The 23403-nt window shown below is 30.6% G+C and overlaps 1 protein-coding gene across 2 annotated transcripts in view; it reads right to left on the minus strand.

Annotated features, from left to right (window-relative positions):
- The window catches only part of Bma (black match), a 171813-nt gene that overhangs the window by 148189 nt on the left and 221 nt on the right, over positions 1-23403 (minus strand). The gene's annotated exons all lie outside the window — the stretch shown is intronic.

Below are 23403 nucleotides of genomic sequence, written 5' to 3' on the forward strand. Positions count from 1 at the left end.
GGATAGGTCTTCAAAAATTATATTGAGGTTTCTAGTATCATTTTTTTCTAAACTGAATAGTTTGCGCGAGAGATACTTCAAAGTGGTAAAATGTGTCACCCCCCCTGTAACTTCTAAAATAAGAGAATGATAAAACTAAAAAAAATTATGATGTACATTACCATGCAAACTTCCACTCAAAATTGGTTAGAACGAGATCTAGTAAGTAGTTTTTTTTAATTCGTCATAAATCGTAAACCGCAATTTACCTTTCACTCAAAAGTTACAACTAACTACAAGACCTTTTATGTTATGTGCTGCTACGGAACCCTTCATGGGCGAGTCCAACTCGCTTGGCCGCTTTTTTTGTTTCATATTCTGCGCATGTCATGTTCGCCATCTTGATTTTAATAATTATGACACGATATAACCGATGACACGCGGGCACTAAAAGCTAACTACACGTCACATAATTTATAGGAACATACGAATATATTTACCTACACAAAATGCTTAAATCATTACCCCCCTAGCTTGGCATCAGTAAATGAAAAATAACCGTTGAGCGCATTATTTACTATAATTATTTTATTATCAATATCATACCAGTTCCCAGAAACTAATATATTGAGTTCCGTCTTGATAATAAAATTTCTCGATTCATATTAAAGTAATATTTCGTCAAAGAATGTTACGATAATATTTTCTGTACTTCATTGAAATCCATAATATATTATTATATAATTAAAAAAATTAACTTTTTTAATCTTTTATTTATTTATTATACGGACAAATGATCTAAAGTGTTACACTGAAACTAATAACAATAACTTACTATAAGTAATAAATAGATTTAATAACAGTTGTTTAATAGAATTTGTTTTTAAAAATTATACCAGATATATTCAGCGTGGGTCACTTGGGATAAAAATTCGTTTGGAAACATCAATGTACTTCTATTTGTAACAAGCTTATATTAAGAAGAATAAATACTCAGGCGCCACTGGCTATATTATGATTTTATAATTTATAATTTGAAATACCATACGTTCATTGAAAATAAAGTTTACAAATTTTATTTATAGTATTAAGTCCAATGTCCAAGTCAATTTCGGAGAATCAACTAAAAGGTAAAAAAATCACTGCAAACCACGAAATAAAAGTGACTACGAGTTTCGAAAATGCAAAGTAATGAAAAGCGGTTATTTTTAATATTACAAACAGACACACCAATTTTACTATATGTATAGAAAATTGCACCCGTATCTGGGGCGGGTCGTTAGTATATAATAAAATAAAATCGTTTAGTCCCTATAACTCGTTGAAACTGTATTGAGAACTTCTTAACATTCCCCAATCAATCAAAGTTGTATGACAGGTGGATGGTACAAGAGTTATTGCTAGAGGTACCATGCAGTTATTGTGTCGCTAACTCAACTGTGTATTGCTCTTCTTAAGATATTCTGTTCTATGTTAAAATATTCTGGAATACATGTGCGCAAGTACTTTCTCCTAAGTCGATACGAAAACAATAACTCAGACGGCTCAGTCGAAAACCCAAGATAGCACTGTCGTTAACATTGGGAAATATAATCAAATCGAAAATAAGAGTTTACCAGAATTTATTTATCGAACTCCAAATACCGGGATTCGAGTTGTTGATTTTTATAATAAAAACAGTTCGTTTCAGAGAAGAAGTGAAATTTAAAAGTAAGTGTTAATTTATACATTCCTGTTTTAATGCTTTTGATCTTTAATTATTTCAACACGAATTAGATAACTCAGTTGTATAATGCTTTGATTTTCACCCTTAACTGTCATTAAACTCAACAACAAACATATGTACATACATATATATCGATATCGTGAAAATATCGCGAAGAACGTACTTGAAAAAAGAAGTCCTCTTTACCGACTTACGGCTATAGTGAACTAGCTCCACTAACTGCGCTAGTTATTGTGTACAGGTGCAATCTCTTTTCACAAGATTTAATAGGCCGATGTAATGCAAAATAGACAACCAAATGGAGATCAATTAGGCATTTAATAAAATAGCCTTTTTACTAAACGACGTCGTTCCATAAGCAGCTTGAATGATGTTCAATTCTTGATTCGTATCACATTGTAATACATTATTGTATATATGAGCAATCACGCATTATTTTTTAATTTCTTATCTACACTTTCAGTGGTAGTTGAGTTATTAATAATTTAATGAAAAAAATATTGATAAGTCACGTTCTGAGATTACGTCAAAGTCGAAAAAATTATATTTTCGTCCTAAATGGTGATTCAAGTGACAAATACGCAAAAAACACACACATATACAATATGTGCACACACACATATATATGCACATCATCAATCTACGCATTGCATGCGAGTTTGTTTGTAGTCTTGTTTCTTTATAATTTTCAAAATCTTTTTGTTTAACTTAAAATGTTTGTTAATTGGTTTGATTCAAATCTTTTAAGCTGTATTTGAAATTCTCATCCAATGTAATTGAAAATTTACACGTCAATACCGATAACAATGCCTTTTTATGATAAACTTGACCCGGGATTGACTCCCGATGAACTAATGATCGGTCGACAGCGTAGACATGATAAAAAAAAAAACTATATTTTATTATCTTTTATATTATATATAATGTACATTAAAATTCACAAGAAGTAGGAAGAGTAGTTGCTACTGCATGAATTAGAGTAGAAGTAAATTTCAATTCACTGCACGCGGCAATAATTTCCACGCCAATAACTAACTATTTGATAAGGTTCAATATAATTTAATGGTTATTCGAAGCAACGATATCAATTGTCGAAACTTTGGCCACGACTCAAAGAGATATTAGTAACAGATGCCAGTTTCATATAACGCTATGATTCGTGTAAATACAATTATTTATTATGTGAAATGATATACTGTCCTTTGTGCTATGTAGTACGATCAGTATCAATTTGTGAAATCGATAATTGAGTATTAATAATTACATACTAGGAACGTATCCCGTAAACTCAATATTTATCTTGCGCAATTAATTAAGCTCTATTTAGATCGACCAAAATTACAGAGAAACACTGCGAACACTGATACATACGGGCAACATTTTTTTTAAATTCTTTTTAAAGGTTCTGGCCAACGGTAGATGTTGATGGAAATAAGAAAATACTTATACTATAAATGTTTATTAAGGTGTAATTCATTATAATTGATTTTATAATGATATCCTTGTTTTACAACATACCTAAACTAATTTTTTTAATTGCCTGTATTTTGTAGAACTTTATATACATTATGACATACATACATAAATTTTAATGAGTATATCGAAAACCATTATAAATGCAGTTTATGATTTGCACAGTATTATAATATTAAGAATAATAGCACGCGCATACATGAATTCTCTCGGCGTATATTAATTATAAAAATTCTTGTAGCTGCCTTCGCGGATTCGCTGCGACGAAGAAGACCGGGGAGAAGGCATCAGCGCTATGCGTACCTTCTCCCCGCTGTAATTGTCGCCGGGAGTAGGGGGGTTCTCTATAGCCCGGGAACTCCTCTTGTTTGGAGGCCCACATATCCCCCGATCCCCACATACCCGTAATGACGCGTAATGCATTTTTCCAGCGAAATAAAAATAAAATGTCTTTTCTGCACCGGTGGTTGTGATTAATATGACATATCAATAAATAAGAGCCGAGATGGCCCAGTGGTTAGAACGCGTGCATCTTAACCGATGATTTCGGGTTCAAACCCAGGCAGGCACCACTGAATTTACATGTGCTTAATTTGTTTATAATTCATCTCGTGCTCGGCGGTGAAGGAAAACATCGTGAGGAAACCTGCATGTTAGACACATTTCAACGAAATTCTGCCACATGTGTATTCCACCAACCCGCATTGGAGCAGCGTGGTGGAATATGCTCCATACCTTCTTCTCAACGGAAGAGGAGGCCTTAGCCCAGCAGTGGGAAATTTACAGGCTGATTATGTTATTATGTATCAATAAATAAAAGTAATTCTTCTATATTCAATAAAGGAATTTAATTTATTATCACACCAATCCCTTTGATTACAAATACGTGACAATACTCCATCTTAGATGGAGGTTTCGTCACTATATTTATTGCTACTTTACTTTACTGACTTTGAACCCGCGGTCTTTTGTCCGTCCGCGTATGCTGCTCTTACATCTCCGCATAAATACAATTGTATATTGAACTGTAAATGTAAAAGTGCTTCAGATCAGTGCTAAGCGTCGCGTTAGTTTATAAAATACTTCATCCCTACTAAGACTAATTGATTATTCGATTGCAATGAGAAGCAATACTCGTGTTTCGTTACCTAATTAGATCGGCTCACATTACATACAGACGCAACTGATTGTTTATTTCTACAAGTGATATATATAAAAACAGTATACATTTTTTTCTGACATTTTGTTTCAGGGTTCCGTACCTCAAAAGGAAACAAGAAACGATATTAAGATCACTTTGTTGTCCTTCTGTTTGTCTACTTGTATGTATGTCAGGACTCTTTATCTCAGGACCACGTAGGCATAAGTTAGGTCTGAAAACTGAAAACTAATAGAGTACTTTGTACCGCTGTCCTAGAATCGAAAATTTGGCAGCAATATCTTACAGCACAAATATAGCCTCATTGCACGAGTCGGATTCCCTGCCCGTGCCCACGTGGCCTATTTTTTTATATTTTTCTTAACGTAAATTTCCTCATAACTCATAATCTTTGTTCAAAATGAAAATATATTTTATTCAAGTAGGCTTTTACAAGTACTTTTGAAACGTCATTTAACAAACTATATTAAGTGAAAATACCACCGGTTCGGAATCTAGATTCTGCCGAGAAGAACCGACAAGAAAGTCAGTAGTTACTCTTTTTCAACATTTAAAAATACAGTCATTTTAGTTAAATACAATTATATATGTATGTAATAATGCCTGGAAGTCAACAAGTATTAACTCCACGCTCTTTTATCATCTGTATAATCTTGTATTGAACAATATGCCTTCTTCACCAATGTATTTTATACAAATTATTTGAATTTATGAAACGGCAAAGTTAAAAGTTCGACGACCTCCGTGGTCGAGTATACCGGTTCTCATGGGCACGCCACTCCGAGGTCCCGGGAGCGATTCCCAACCGAGTCGATGTAGAAAAAGTTCATTAGTTTTCTAGGTTGTCTTGTGGTAGCGTCGTTACATCTGATTTTCCATAACACAAGTGCTTTAGCTACTTACATTGGGATCAGAGTAATGTATGTGATGTTGTCTAATATTTAAATTATTTAAAAGTTAAATTAGTTGTTGATATTATATATAATTTTCTCTGTCTTTGTAAAGACATGCATCTTACCATATTGTTCAACTGTCCCTGTAAATGTAAACATCTTTTGATGTGTTTATTTATCAATGAAATAGATCAAACATACAATAATGTGGGTAAACATTTAATCCCTAAGCAATCTCACGTTCTAAGGTAATCAGAATACAATAAGGTAAGTCGGTTTCATACAATATACAAGACGAAACGCGAATAATAATCATACCACAAATATATGTAGGTATGTATTTATGCATATTCAATGCAGCTGTCTTAATACAAAGTTCTTACTAAATATATTGCAACGGATCATCATATTATTATTTTTAATGGTGAGTTTCACTTAAGTTGTTTACTAAAATTATTTGACTATTTCATCGTTGCGAAGCGGATGCGTCGAAATCTCGTCACAGGCTAGATCATTGCTCATACTCTTTCCAAAATTTTTATCAAGCATTTCTCGATAAATGATCTGAGTGGTACCAGAATATCTACGTACAGTGGCATGAATTAATCTTTTTAACCGTCACAATTAATATATATTTTTACAAAATTAATATATAATAAATTATATATACATAGATGTATTTTTTTTAATGTTTAATATAGTATTGTATATATAGGAGGTAAATTAATAAAAAAATATATTTAATGTAAAATTCAATTCCTTACAATAATTTATCCACACGGAATGTTCCCAATGTTTTGACAATTCAAACAAACAATAAAATATTAAATATCAATAGCATTGTTGTGATAATGAAGCTATTTTTTTAAATATTTATAGTAAATGTTATAATTTTAAGACAACAAAAATTTAAATCAGACACAATGAAAATTAATTATAAACATAATCGCTGTCAAACTATCCTTGAAGAAATAACTACGGAATTAATTATTATGACAGTGAGCCGTTTCCGGAATGTTCATTTAATATTTCATGACTAACGCTGAATTTGCTTTATCTTCAAATATTACGAGTATGACGTTATGATCTGTAGATCATCTGCTGTCAACATTACAGAACCGCTCTGCTGAAGTACACTTCAGCAGAGCGGTTCTGTTGTCACCTCGTATCCTACAAGCTAAATGTTGACAGCCGACTTACGGTGATACGCCATTTTGATTCGTGTGTCGTATAAATTTTATAATTATTATAGTCAGTATCGCATACCACTCTCTGACATTTCACTGTCGTGTTCTTCGGTGAGTTTCGAATCTTTTTACGGAATCTCTGAAGTACATTTCTCACATGCTAGATAATTCCCTTATAAATTAATTAAATACTCTGTTTTAACTTTTGTTGCTGGTTGTACTGAATGTTATGATCAAGGTTTCAATGCGGTTAGAATCTAAATATAATGTCAATGTTTGTATTAATAATATTATAGAATTCAATGTAGCGATATAATTATATTGATGAAGTAGAAATGAATACACAAAATGATGATATATTGAACAAAATAACAACTTTCAGCGGAAAAAATAACCGTAAAGTAGTAACAAAAACGTTTGCAGCATTTCCCTATTGAGTCGTAATTTCATTTCTTCGGATGAAAAGTGATCGTCCTCCATCGAGACGGGAATTGCAATCTTATTAATTTTATATTATAAAAGGGTTGAATAGTTTTGTAAGTAGACAGACTCTAATGTAGATAGTCACTCGATAAATAGGAAGACTCGGTAAGTTAGTATTGAACTGTCTTCATCATTTTATAAAAATCACTTTAGAACTAAAAACTAAAATCTATTTTCTGAACAAAATATAAATAATGTGAACACTTTTACGCTGAGCATATGATGTTTGTATGAAACGAATCCAAACATTTGATGTTCCAAGATTAAAGGTTATTTTTGTTGGAAGTCATAAGGTAAACTTTACCGATTTTTAGAATTGCCTCTCGTCAGTTTTTGTCGTCTGTAACCGTTTCACTTTGTACGTTTCGCGGAACCAACAAAAGTAATAAAGACTAGCATATAACTATATCAAAAATAAAAACACCAATTAAATTGTATTTATAATTCAACTCGTGCACGGCGGTGAAGGAAAATATCGTGAAAACAACCTGCATGTGTTTAATTTGAATGAAATTCAGTTACATATGTTCTACCTCATTGGAGCAGCCTACTGGACTAAGCTTCAAGCCTTCGCCTCAAAAGGGTAAGGAGACCTCCTCTCCTGTCGCCCAGCAATGGGATATTTACAAGCTGTTTCAAAATACATTTTTTCCAAGAAGGCTCTTAAAAAAACTTATTAACAAAATAATTATTTTACAAGATTAAATTAAATTTAAAAGTTGGATCGAAATATAGATTCTATCAAAAAATCTGAAATTACGAATGCAAAAAAATTCAGTAATCATATTTTTCCGACTATTAAATAACAGTAGTCGAAGTAGAGAGATTCACTAGTTTAGTCACGGGTCTTTATGATTTGTCACTGCGAATATGTACAGATTGCAGCTATAAATAGTATGTAAATATTACAGCTATAAATACGTAGGTTGGCCTACTAGATGACGGCTTTAGGCGTTTACTTTACAGTTAGCTTCAGCACGATCAAAAATAGTTCACTAGACCACTGAACTTATCATATTTAGTCTTACATTCGCTACTATTTGGTTAAGGTATTAACTGCTAGAATCGAGTTCCAAACTTATAAGTCATGTTAAATTGAATAGCATATAATTTATACTCATTTAAGCCAACTAGTTAAGGAATTAACCTCTTGCACATATGTATAGTTCTATGTTATCTGAATCTGCGTTTCGCTAACTGCTTAATTTCCTGAAGTGCCATTATGTCAGTAAGGGCTTTGAAATCGAGCGTGTGAAGTTCTACCTTAGAAGAAATTGACTTGAACATCTCGTTGGAAATCGCTTCCAAGTATATAAAGAACTGGTTCCTGTATTCCGACTATTAAACACATCCCTTCCTCCAGAGATATGAATCGTAGTTCATCCGTCAATGAAACTGTTATCATAAGCATGTTTGTTAACTTCTTTTCAATGAAAGAATTTGGAAGAGAAGCATATCCATTTAAAAGCAAGAAGTCACAACCAGCCGGTGGAAAATGTTTAACCTGACCTGAATTAGTAAATCTTTATTTACAAAACGCTTAACTTATAAGGTTTCCGTTCCTATAAGTCCATTTCAAAAGTAAACACACACTCAAATTCATACGTTTACAAACATCAAAGGTATACAAGGAAGAAATATCGATAATATACTGTTAATATATATTAAAACTTGTAATAGACGTTAAAAGTGAACACGACATTTTTTAATAGTTATAATTTTACAAAATCCAAGTCGGACTGACTGTATTGTAAGTGCCGTATTTGAATTTGGTTGCATACAAGTTGTACATTATTTAAAAATATATTATTGTGGTTGGTAGTTGATATTATTTACTGATATAATATTTAGTTTTACTTTAATTTTTTCTCTTTGTATGTTGGACGTTGTTTTAATTGACTATTTTTTTTTTATTTTAGTGAGTATTCATAATGATGTCAATTATACGTTTATTTTATATCGTAACGATTTATTTTTAGAGGCGGTCACTGTAAATCAGCGTTGAAGTTCCCTGAGTATAATCGTACTTACGATAAACTGCTTTGCATCTTATTATTATATTATATAAAATGGTGTGTCCTTTTTTAAATATATTTTTTATGTAGCTGTGTGTGTTACAGATAAACTAATTTAAATTTCAAAATTAAACGCTATTACTTTGTAACTGGTGATCGCCATATTGTATTTTGTCTTTAAGGAGTATAGAAATGTACAAATTAATATTAATTATAAATTTCGATTATTACTTAATAAAACGATCTCTAATAAATAATAAATAAATTCTGATTAAATGAACACACCGTTATTTTAATCCAGTTATAATTTGAAGCAATATTATAGTGTATTTTAATACCGCATGAGCTATAAGGATACTTATCCTTCGAAACATTTTTAACATGACCCTAATATCCGCTACTGAACGCGACTACTCCGAAATCTCAAGTAATTATTTACTGAAAATCAATCTTATTTGTGTTTATACTTATATATAGAGACAATATAATTTTAAATATCGAAGTTTTAATATACTCGGAGTATTTTATAAACAGATAGGTAGTCAATGTTCGACTAACAGAGCTTTTACAAAAAGCAGCTATTCCGAATATTCCATAATATTTTCCAGTTAAATAGTCACGAATCATGTTAATATAAATTAATTAGTCGTTAGTTTTAGATAATTAAATTACAATATTCATTATTCAAATATTAATAAATTAATTGTTTAAACTGACATTTTATTGTATATATGTTTATCATTTTGTATTGTAAATATAAATATTTGATTTTGATATTTGTCACTCGATTACGAGTATAATAAAAACAACTGAATATGATTTATATAAATGAAGCTAGATTACTGTTCTTTATTTAATTCTTAAGGAATTCCAAGATCGCTCAGTACTAACAAGGCGTGAATCTTGACCGATTATTGCAGTTTCAGTCGGCACCTTCGTGAAATCTGACACATGGGTGTCCATCGATTCGCATTAACACGGCTCGGTGGAATAAATTCCAAATCTTTCTCCTGATAAGAAAATAAGGCCTTCGCCCAGCTGTGAGATATATACAGGCTGTAAATAAATGTAACGACTTTTACTATTAAATAATTACTAGATTTTAACTTACCGTTACCAATGTGATTGAAGAATAGTTAGCAGTTCATAGTGTCAAAACGAATTTCATATTTACAACATATACAAATAACAAATTTTCGTAAAATTTTATTAATAACATTTTATCCAGGGAGGGAACTCTTTGGAGGTATTAAAGTGTAAAAGTAAATGCGTAAATAAAGGTGCACTCTCTATTCACTTATGCTCATAATCCGATGGGGCGGCTGCTCGACACGACCGGAAAGTGTTTACCGTTTAGACCCAGGGCCGACAGTTTTATGTGTCAGGTTCTGGACCTATGCGAGTGAAAACCCAGCTTAAATTATAATACCTAGATGTTTCTTTGGGTTGATTTTATAATTTATCATTGTATCACTTGGTGATAGGGCTTTGAGTAAATCGCTTTGGGTAGGTACCATGCACTTATTATTCATCTTAGCTGTTATAAGTTTTTTAATTGCGAGTTTGTCGGTGCTAAAATTCATTCACAACTGACTCAATATCTTAGTCCCGAGATGGCGCATCTGCGATGTGATCGAAATAATGAGGTTAATAAATCTTTTAATGCCAATATCTTTGGACAGATTTCTCATTTGACAGTACACGTATCCATTTTAAATAAATAAATTAATAACGCTTTATATAAAACACATCTCAGAACAACCTTAAGTACAGATGCAGTCACAAATAAATAATAGAGCACTGAGCGACCGAGGTGTGCACTACCAACAAAATAAAAAAAAATATTAACGCAAGCTTAATAAATTCCAAGAAGATAAGTTGTATTAGGTTATCCTTTTAGCCTATATTATCTTAGTTTATTCTCGAAGATCTTGGTCATTTCAACCATTGACTGTAACTTAGTTAAATCAATGTTAAAATATAAACCGTTTTAAACTAATTTACAGACAAAGAGCTCTTTCTTCAAGAAAAGAATATCGTTTTATCCATTAATACTACTCTTCATTCTGGCTAAATAATGCAGATTAAGTTAATTGAAATACTGAACGATGCCCATGTAATTATTTAAACTTTATTCGATTATTACATTCAATTATATTTTTGTGAAATTATTAATAACTATGTATTAATATTATTTTAAACGATATAAATATAATATAATTTGTCCTAATTTATATTATGTTAGTTTAGATTAGAAATTAATTACAGATACATTTTATTTCATTTGCTTTTACGGCCTTACATATATTTTACTTCTAAAAATCGGAGTCCTTATGTACTTCTTTTAATATGCAAATTAACGCGAACACGTTGTCAGTTCCTTGGTGTATATTGTACAAATATTTCAGACAAATTTTCAATTGAAAGTTTAGAATTTCTTTCGAATTTTATTATTATTTTTTTAATTTGTAAATTGTAAACGAGAAACTAAACGTTGATTACGAGTTAATCTGGGTAATTGCCACTTTTCATGGGAATTTTTATGGGGAACTAATTCCATGCTCGACCGTGAAGTAAAACATAGTTAGGATACCTGCATGTGTCATGTGGCATCTGAAAATCGGTCACAAGTGTACACCAATTGGAATTGGTGTTGCGCCGTGGAATGCGCTCCTCTGGTTGGCTGAAGATCTTAACGATTTACTTCTTTTACTCGTATAATTAATTACGTAAACACTGACGATTGCAAATATACGTCACGGTAATACGTTTATCAAGATTTCTTCATATAGAAAACTTATTCAGTTCTATACCAGGATTTGAATCCGAAATTATAATCTTCAGAGTATATCATTAAAATTAACCACTAAGCCTAAAGGCAGTTGAATGATTACATAAAGCGAGAAAAATCTTACTTACCGATTAATAGTTTTATTCTATAAAATTGAATTCAGTGAAGTGTAACTTCACTGGCTTACAATGATAAGTTGTGTTCTAAAAACTTTAACAATAAAATCAATTGAAGATAATACTTTAAGAGTTAGATATCAAGAGATCAGTGGCAGTTCTTTAACATAACATTTAATTAATATAATATTACCTCTTACAACTTTCCAGAGTTGAGAAACATTGTTGGAAATCGTTCTATGACAGTATTTTTTAAACTGTTATTGTTAGTTAGTTAGGAAGTTACAAATTCATCGAATCCAATTTCTCTATTTCATTTGAGTTTATGAAGGTTAAAAGCAGAGTGTGATCAAAAACAGTCCTGTGCAACATACTTTTATTCGATTAGATTTTTACTTTTTAAATCATGTTATAACGTAACAAATCCTGACCGTGAACACGACATTCCCCGTATTTTAATTTTCCAGAGTGCTGTGTGTAATATTTTGATACGCAAACGTTTTTTTTTGTTGATTTAAGACGAAATTACATTATCTCGACTTTGACACTGGGACACACTGAAATTGACTTATGACGTTAGCGAAAACAAAAAAAAAATGATATAAATATCACGGACTATGCAACAAAATGTAAACACTATGAATGTCTTATTGCCCGTTTTTCCTTTTGAGAATATTTGAAGCTAATTCCTGAAATATGTATTCCAAATACGAGAAGTCTATAATCATTAACCTTAAAAAATCGTTGTAGTTTTTAAATTCGCAGCCTTTAAAATGTTGCATTTAAAATACCTACCTTATATTACATAAAAGCGAAACTCAAAATTAAATCCTGTGAACGTGCCGATATCGTAGCGACGCGACAAACATAATAGGGCTTGACTGAAAGCTGCGAATTTAATAGATATTTTTTTTATCAATCAACCCATGACACATCTTACATCCACCAACTTTGGATCGCGTAGGCTACGACATGCATGTCAATTTATATTATTAAGGTTTCGCAAGAATTTTGCAAAAATATATTTATAATAAAGGTTCGTAACATTTAGATAAAAATTTACATACCATGATATAGGTAAAACGTTAACAGTTTTTCAGTCAATAGATAATACAAACCGCAATGTCTCTGCGTTTTAAATCTGTAATATCTTCGCAAATAATAATTTAATTTACATGCTGTAATGGGCCATATTGATCTATATTAAACGCACATTGCATTTGAGGTACTTAACTGGATAAGGATTTCAGGAGGCTTTATTTCTCCATTAATTCTCGCAAAATGTAAAGGATAAAAATGGTTATTGTGGGTTATCCCTAAGAGATAGACATCGCAGATTTTTTTTAATACCTCTTTAAGGTGTACAATACTGTAGTACATTATTTTGTACTATATCGTAGAGTTCAGCCAGCGTTTGCAATGTAAGCGCAAAAAAATGTGTTTATTTACCACATCATATTAGAAACCTTTAAAATTATCTGTGTTTCTCTACTATATTGTCCATGCATTATAAACATAAACCAGCCTCCTGTATTACTCTATCTATTATAACAAAACCGCATCAAAATCCGTTGTGTAATTTTAAAGATCTAATCATACACTAGGACAGACAGCTGTAAGCGACTATCAAGACAGACAGACAGACAGATATAGACAAATACACAATTTCACAGCGGCGGAGATTGGACAAAGTGAGAATCCTTAATATATCCGTTCTACAGTTGTATAAAAGAAGGGAGACAATAATACTACCATTGGCAATAGTTAATAACACCTTCGGCCTTAAACTATATTCCTACATATTTATTACTCAATGAAACAGTAAATTTTACTCTACGTATCAAAGAATTCCAAACATGTTTGAACGTTGCACGTTTTAGTGAAATTTCAGGTCAGTGGGTTATGCAGATCGAATATTTTAACATATGCGTTTCACAGTTCGTAGTTTAAAAAAAAACAACATAAACGATTGTAGAGTATGCATTCATATTTCATGACTTGTATCTTTGACATGAAATGTCGGGGAACTAACGTCACGACGGAATGTCGATAACGAAGCTGTTATAAGCCTAAAATACAATACAATCGCAAGTCGAACTCATTATGATGTCATTGCTCCTTAACGTAGACTAAAACGTTTGTTTTGCAAAATAATCTATCTTTAATGATATTTATTTTTAGTAACTTAGAAAATCTCTATTTCAGATTGTATAATGGTTGAAATAAATAATTCACTATTCAAATGTCTACTGTCTAATAACAGTTTACCGCACACTGGAATAACGAAATTAGCTATTGTTGGACTCATCCAACAATAGCTAGTTTCGTTATTGCAGTGTGCGGTCCATGATTTGCGACAGAAATATTACGGATAATCCTATTCGAAATGACAATTATTACAGAGAAGCATTATATATTTAGTTATTTAAGTTATTTTAGAAGTTATAATAAATATTATATAAATGAGAAATCTTTCCGAATCGTTTTAGTGATTTCGGAATGCTTTCTCTTTATTCAATTACCACAAGCATCAACTGGAAGTGGTTTCTGAAATGGTTTTCAGCTTTGAATTTAAATGTTAAAGTCTTGGTATTTTACTACTATTGTTGTCCTTTCTAGCACAATCTTTAAGCTTATAAAGGAATGGTGAGTCATCAGTATTCCCTTTGAAACACAGATAACATCTTTGTAAAAGACTGAAACAGTAAAATGCCATATTTTACTCAATTTTAATTACTTCACATATAATATGATAATTCTGAGAATAATTCGTTATAATACTTATTATTTAAATATATGAAGGGAAAATATTTAGGATAATCTAAATACAGGCAAAGAAAGTTCGCACAAAACGAAAATGTAAATTAAATATTTAAATTTTCACCACAAAACTGATTGTTTTGTTAAAACGTCTGGTTTAATTTTGCTTAAAATGCTAATGCTTAGAATTCAACTAATGGAACTTAGGCATGTATTAATGCTATAAAGGTCTTTGTCCTTTATTACGACCGCTTCTGTTGTTCATGTGTATATGGAAGTAATAATTTTCGGTTACCTGTTAAACAAGCGGCGTTGGATGTACGTTAGGAAAACTAGGCCACACCACACCCTTAAGTGCGATGCAATGTACTTTTTCGTAGTCTCTTATCATCACCATTAAACGGTAGTTACGAGTAGTTTATCTAAAATTACTTTTAGTTAAATCGGCTTATTCTTTTATTAAATGTTTAAAAAAAATTTTTTTTTATTTCAATTATCACACAATTATATACAATTAGTTCTAATATTGCTATTCGATGTTTAATGTAAAATTTTGCAAGGCATAGTTACAAAATAGTATTTTTTTTACGGCAGGCATTCATAATGCGTGTACAGTTCTCATAGTTGTAACCTCAACCGCGTCGATGTCTAATAGTCTCAACTATTTCCTGAGTTTAAAAATGTTATTTTAAAATGAATAAATTTTAATTAATTTCGTATCTAGTTATGATTGTTTCCTAAAATTATGATAAAAAATAATTTTAATAGTTCAGAACCTTTACAATGTTATGATATTTACAAAAAACATGTCAGACGAGTATTGATTTTATACGTTATTTAAAAGCGATATTCGAGTAAAGGTTAATGTTTTCTGACTTTTATTAATATTTAATGTAATTTGTTGCAATTAGTTTATATAATATTTATAGATTTACAAATATTGCAAAATATTTGTAATAAGCACACATATATATATATATATTTTTTTTTTTACATAAGTATTTCTGTACAAAATCGTACTATGGCTCTTATTCCAAGATATGTATTCAGTGATTTGTAACTTCCGTGACATCACAAAAAAAAAGTTTAAGCAGCGGTCTTGTCGAATGTTCTAAGTGTCAACTCTTCAGGCAATTTAGGTGGGATTTTTAAAATCAATTTCTTGCACATATTCAATTTATAATAAAACATCTTTAAGGCAGCAAATCGCAAAAAAGATTTTAGTCTTAATTACATTTTCACGCGTTAGAAGTGATTAATCAAAAAACAATATACTATCACAAATATTTGCTATAGAAGAGAGTAACACTCAATCGACTCATCAAAACGAAAAAATAATACTGTTGCATTTTGTAGGGTTGTTATTTTTACAGAACAAGAAATATCAATTAAAATTATTAATAATATAACGTTTCGATTTACGACAAAAACAACTACGCAACTATTCTTCGCAAATATCAGCGAAATGGGCATATTGTTATATTAATAATTGTCAATAATTACATGCCAATAAAACCGTGATTAGTCTGATTATTAGAGGAAATCAGTCAAATATTCGACAGTCTTTCAAATATACAGTTTTTTTTATAAATATAACCACAGTGCCAAAATCTTAAACCATTTTTTCCCTGACGTAAAATCAGTGAGTCAGAGTAAATCAAACAAAAAAGACAGTAAAATGTCAAACATGACACGCGCTTGATAAGTTCTACTTCTGCGGCGTAATTAAACATAGTATTTAATAGCATGCAAATAATTAATTACAATAAAATATTAGTTATTATTATTATAAATGTAATTTCTACAACTCGCAACTTCTATAACATATTATATATTGTAAAATACTCGGTTATAATAAGTTCAATAAATACGAATTCAAGCTATAATTCAATAAATTATTGCAACACTAAATATTATGAATTGTAGTCCGGACTCTCAGTAAATCAATACTTAAATTATTTTCGCCGAAAACATAGAAAATATTTATCGTGTTATTTTCATATTGACGTATGATAAAAATAAATAGGAAAAGGCCATTCTTATACAATAATATTCCTAAATTTTAAAGTAGCTATTTTTTCTAAGTAGGATAGTTGACAGATAACGTACATACGAACCGACAAAGAAATCTTATATTCGTTACTTTAATAACAGCAACGAAAACCTAAAAATATTTAAGTGATGAGTCTTTATTCGTCTCTATATCATATCGAATAAGAAAATATTTTCTTCGCTTAAAATAAGCTTATAAAATTCATAAAAAATATATATTTTTATATTCAGAATAGTCATTTGAGTATTCCTAAGGATAACAGATTCTAATATCATTTCTTCAATAGGTATTTATCACTAAAATTCTTATAAATGTAATTAATGTTTAATTTAGAGAACATTTTTATAGTGTGGTATTCTCTAAACTTTAATTAAAATAAACGGATTGATTAAATATCTGTATATTTATCCAGTCTTTAATATATATACAGCAGAGATAATTAGTTTTATTTTGACTCTTAGATAAGCAGTATCTTTTTACGAAATACAGTCCGTATGTAAGTAGCCATGTACATGTACATACGTTACGACTTTTTCGCCCTGTTTATGTAGCTAAATATAGGATATTATAATATTGCTAGGTATTTTATATATTGAACTATTCGTCGTACCATTTTAGTGCTATTTTTCAAACCGGGATATAAAAGTCTATTTTTGTCTCCGAGTCTAAACTATCCGTATGATTGCTCCGTAGGTCGGTTAAGGCTTCGAAGCGTGAAAGCACGATAAACAAAGAAACTCTATATATTTGTATTACTACTTGAATTCATTTTAAAATAGTATTTTATAAACGCTTCAAAACATATGGCCATTTAAGGAGCTTAGTTATGTATATAAGTACAAATGTATATCTATATATTTAATCCTTTGAAAAACTTACTTTTCTTTCCATAATATACAAATTTTAATATCATGATACTGATCCACTACCGTATATAATTTAATCTTCCATAACTGAAAATTGTAAACTTTCCATTGGAATTCTTAAAAAGTGAATGGATATTAAGATGTACGTCGTTAAACTTGTTCGATTGGGCGTTACTGACGGATTTGCCCAGCGCGGAATTTGCATCCTTATTTCCTATATTTGCGGATAAAAGTTTAACAACACAATGTCCAATATTGTAATAGGAAGCTTATGAAAACATTCGGTACTGTGTATATGTATTTGTTTCTTATTAATGGTTGTTTCTTCGGCCGTCTTATATAGCTAACATAAATACAAGATAAATTAATTCGAAAGACAGGAAAAATGAGTTGTCATTGTCACAATCAGGGAGATTATGGATATGTCATATCGGATCTGGATATGGATTCAAATACGGTGACGGATACAAAATTATTTTGATTTATCCGATTGTTTCGGATAGATTCGTTTATGGATTATTTACATTATTTAGAAAAAGTAAAAGAAAAAATTACAATATATTAATTTGACTTTATTTGTAGGCTATTATTAAGTATTAGTTATAATCACGGAAGAAAAAACTCATAGCTTTAAAATATATTAGCTACTTTCTTTAAGTATAACACCGTGCAAAACAAATTTATAATAAAAGTTTTTTTTTTATCGGTTTCGGTTACCGGTAAAACCGGTTGAAATTAAAAAAAATAAAAATTGATAAACCTTTTTAAGAACAAGCATTTATTTCATAATAGTTTAAAAAACTAAAAAAACACGCTTTTAGCGCGCACTAAAAATTACAAAAGCAAAACCTTTCATTTAATACTCATATCATCCTATTTGAAATGCACCCTGCATTTCAAATAGCCAATCCGCCATCTTGGATGTTCGCCATGTTGGATTTAAGACGTGACTATTTTTTTCGTATTTCTGACAGCAAACCCTTTCATTTGATACCCATATCATGGGGGTGCATTTCAAAATAGCCTGTCCGCCATCTTGGACGTCCGCCATATTCGATTTAAGTCACGTGACTATTTTTTTTCGTATTCCTGACAGCAAACCCTTTCATTTGATATCCACATCATGGGGGTGGATTTCAAACAGCCAGTCCGCCATCTTGGGGAGGCCGCCATATTAGATTTGTAATGACGTTTCTTAGCTAGTCGTGTATTGTCATCAGAACTCAGCGCGCGTGCAAAATTTCATCCTAATCGAAGACCGGAAAGTGGGTCAAATTAAGATTCCAAGATTTTCTTACATACAGCGTTAGTTACAATTGAAGCTAATAAAAGCGTGTTAAAGAGGTTTTTTACTTTTAATTATTTTTTAAATTTTTATTTTTAAACTCGCATTCGTATTCTCAGTTTGTCCTTTAATTTGATACCCATATCATAGGCACTAGAAAATTATTCCATAGTATTGGTTTACAGTGATGTCACTTTAGTATTTGACTTATTCTCAGCAAGCCCCTTCATTTGATACCCATATTGTAGGAATGAATTAAAAAAGATATCCGCCATCTTGGGTGTTCCGCCATGCAGGATTAAAAATGACATCTGATCAAAAAAAGCTTAATCCAAGCTGAATATGTATACAAAATTTCAGCTCAATCGGTTAAAGATCCCCCATATTGGATTAAGAGTAACGTTACGTCATTTCTCGAATTATTCATAGCAAGTCCTTTTATTTGATTAACCATGCATTGTTATCCAAACTGAACGAGTATACAAAATTTCAACTCAATCGGTTAAAGATATCTGCTTCTAAATAGAGTTGCAAGATTTCACCCGTACATACTTGCATTGCAAGCTAAATAAAAGCTTGTAAATACAAAAAAATGTCATTGTCAGTTCGAACGTAAGCCATGGATGTTACATATTAAGTATGTGTATACTGTGCCAAGCGCATGGCAGTGTGTCTGATATTTTAATAATTTAATCGATTTCTAATGCATATTCTATAAAAATGTTAAGCATTATACTCTCCTTTTTCATATAAATTTTAACTGTGGCATTCTATACTCACCCGTTCGTGTGTTTTCTGATTACCGTATTAGTATATAGGAAAAAAACATTTTTTCAAAAGAATTTACAAAACAAATAGGAAACTATAAATTATCTTAATGAATTAAATATTGTCAATTTTTTTTTTCATAATTACTGAGAAATAGGTTTTAATGCAACTCAAATAAGCCCACCTCACATATCCTGATCTAAAGGCTGACGCACACCTAGCAGAAAGCAGCGCAGTAATATTTTATACGTGTTAGATAAACCGTAAACTAATTAATATTATAAGCTACTCGATTGATCATCATTGAATTATGCAAACACGCTGTCAGGGGTACAGGATACGATATAAAACCTGACCACACTCACAAGCGGGCGAAACCTCCGGAAACATATATGCTATAAATATACTTTTTAATCACAATAAAATATAGGATAGAAATCATACAACTTTATTCCAATTAAAGAAGAATCTCTTATGTACATATAAAAATGATTCAATTATCTGAAAATATCAAAACGGATATTGCAAAAGTTATAACGGTAGTTTAAAAAAATGCTGTTTAAGAATTCCACAAAAAATGTTACGCCAAATTGTTCCAACAATTTTCATTAACGAGCTTGAAAGGAAAAAAATATTTTGAAGGTTTTCTTCACTTTCGGCTCGACGACAAAAAAAGGACTTTTAATTAAAAACTAACCTTAATGGTATCAAATATGACTTTTGTTTCAGATATACCCACGTGAACTAAATAAAAGTCGATATTAATTGCTTTTTTTTATTCAACAAATTAAACAAAAAATAAATTAACAAATTTATTTTAAATATGATTAAATTTCTAGTAGTACAATGCCCACCGATGGGCAATCAAAATTTGAAAAAAAAATGATATATTATTAGTAAATATTTTATTCCTTTAGTATAATTTAGATATACTAGAAACGGTTATATTTCAAAGTGAATTCAGTTAAATATTGATATTGTATAATGGAAATCTTCATCGATATTAAAAATATTGCTTAATAAATGGCCCACATAATGACACGATATACTCCTTCGTAGGTAGCCCACTAATGGATAATTATTCACTTGACATTATTTATTACCGTCCCATTAACGTATTGATTGGTAGCGAGAAAAGGATATACATACATATTGACCTACTCAATTCAAACACTTTGTTCGTTTTATATTGTCTAACCGATAAATGCTGTATTTTCCGTGAAATATTCCTCTACAAAACTAAAAGGCTATAAATTAAATTCAAGAAGTAAAAATTTTGACCGTCGCGTTTTATTAAAAGTTGATATTAAATTGATGATATTTAATAAAACTCCCGTTGAATGATGTTGACATAAGATCTATTGCATTATTCAAAGTAGATTGTTATTTGCCAATTTTCTAAGAAATCATACCGTTGAATTTGTTCAGCTCGCTGTTCACAATCCGGCGATTTTATCCGAACGCGTGAAAATTTTAATATCCTCTTCTTGATTTGAGGACGAAAAATCGAATTCATTGTAAATTTCACGATAAAAATTCTTCCAGGCAACCTTTTTATCCACCGAGCTACCTTATTACAAAATGTTCTAAAAACATACAAAAACGTATATGATCGTCTTCTTTGTCTCGGAATTCTAAGACAATCACAGTCTAAACAGCTCGATTGGATAAATCCGAATATCGAGGGACGCAGTGAGCTTTTAAAATCAAAATTCGCAAAATCCTCTCTTACAATACTTATATATAAAACGAAGGTCAAATCTTTCCAAATTTTAGACAGCCACGACATTGCCGTTTACACAAAATTTACATTACAATGTATACTTTAGATGATTTAACATAGCGGCTATAATAATTCCGTTTCTTTTTAAAAATTATGAACTTGAATAAGACTACGTTTGTATTAAAAAAAAACAAGTTCACGCGTGTGTTAATATTCGAACCTATGTAAATAATTGAACGTGTGGTTCCGTTACGCCATCTTCAAATAAAAAGCTTAGCCGACTTTCAATTACACATTCCACCCGACGGCTAACTCTCTTAGTTTCAGAAGTAATCAAATCCCAAATGTTATATTCGTATTCATACAAATAAAACTGGACTTTATAATTTAAATAATGAAAAGGGTAAATAAACTAATACGAGATCTATTCGTTGGGCAATTTTCTAAATTGAATTAGTTTAAATACTAAAAAGATGGTACATTCAATTAAAAGAAGTGAAATAATCGAAATAAATTCGTGTCAATATCCTAGCTCATGGCGAACTGTGACTGAAATTCGTCAATTGAACCAAAAGGATCAATCAGAATATTCACATTGGAAAGCCGGATTTCTCTTAGTTAAAAGTATCTGGTTCTATATTTCTACAATAGAATTTTTACTTAAAATCATCAATTTGAAGCAATAATTTCTAGTGGTAGTACTTAATACTCAATTATTTGTATATTTTTTGCTGTTTTCTTATATAAGTCATCTCAGGTATAGTAAGACATTTTATGAGCACGGTATACGGTACGGCAATAATAAAACGTGGAGGCGCCTTTGTGTGTGAACAAATCTATATCAGACATCCGTTAATAAATTTAAATCATGAATTTTCTGATATCAATATTATTTATTAATAAGATTTTACTTGGAACCAAATTTTCCAATCGATCTAATTTATCATATGCCTACTTATAAGTACATCAAACGTGCTAAAGTATTCAAAAGCAATGAATTGAATGTATCCTTTATAAAATCTTTGTAAATGTGAAACCAAAAATCACTGATAACGGCAATATCAAAATAAGTAATTTTAAGGTCAATATGAAATTAATAATGTTAGTCAAATAGCAACTGCAAATATGAAACGTCCATTAAACACTGCGGTCATTCGCTCTTATAAATCTATATACATACATATTTAGTTAAGTCCTTCGCTTAAATTTTATTATCCGAAATCTAACCAAATGTATTCATTTGAAAAAAACATAATTTCATTTTCACCGGAGCGTGTTTCGAAAAGTGCTTCACCCAATTATTTTGTTTCTGTGTTCAATTTTATTCTTCAAAGTTTAGAAGGTAGTAATTATCTTTCCTATTATCTCCGCAATCATCGTCGGCGAGACATTTCTCAATGTCTATTTCGTATGCAATAATGAGGAGCCTACTAAATGTATTCGTATTAATGCTCGTATTTAAGAAAAATGTATGTCTACGCTTAATGCTTAGTACTCAAATACATTTCGCAAAATATATTAACTAATTAACTATCTATTTAAAAAAAAAATGGTAGATTAGATGGCATTAAAAGTGATTGTAAACAATTTACATTTTTGTGATCACAAAAATATGGATCCTTATTTATTTGCAATAAATATTAAGTTCTCAAGCGTACGCAAGTATTGAAATATTCTTACATTTAAAGAAACAGATATATATATAAATAATTCACTTAACCGATTAATTATTATTCATGGTAATTTTATTCAAAAGCTTCAGACACCAAAGTTTATTTGACACAAATAAATTCGCAAAATTAATGTATTTTATGATGAGGTACTTTGTTGAATATTCAAAAACCGGATTGTTAAAAATTACAAAAAATATAATGAATATGTATTTTATCGTGCTTTCAACTAAATAAATACTTTATATATTACAAAAGTCTCGACAAAGCGTGAACAGCGTGCGTTTTTAAAAGTATTTGAACTCCTGAAAGGCGCAACAGTTTGCCAGCGGGAATGTTTCGTTCGGCTCCGACGGGTTGGTGATAAAATGGCGGATATAGGATGGGCTCAGGATTAAGATGCTTAAACGAAAAGTAAAAGTGAACGTATCTTCGCTCGATACCGCCCTACCTGTT

Source organism: Vanessa tameamea, chromosome Z (genome assembly GCF_037043105.1).
Source record: "Vanessa tameamea isolate UH-Manoa-2023 chromosome Z, ilVanTame1 primary haplotype, whole genome shotgun sequence".
In the NCBI taxonomy this organism is placed as follows: domain Eukaryota; kingdom Metazoa; phylum Arthropoda; class Insecta; order Lepidoptera; family Nymphalidae; genus Vanessa; species Vanessa tameamea.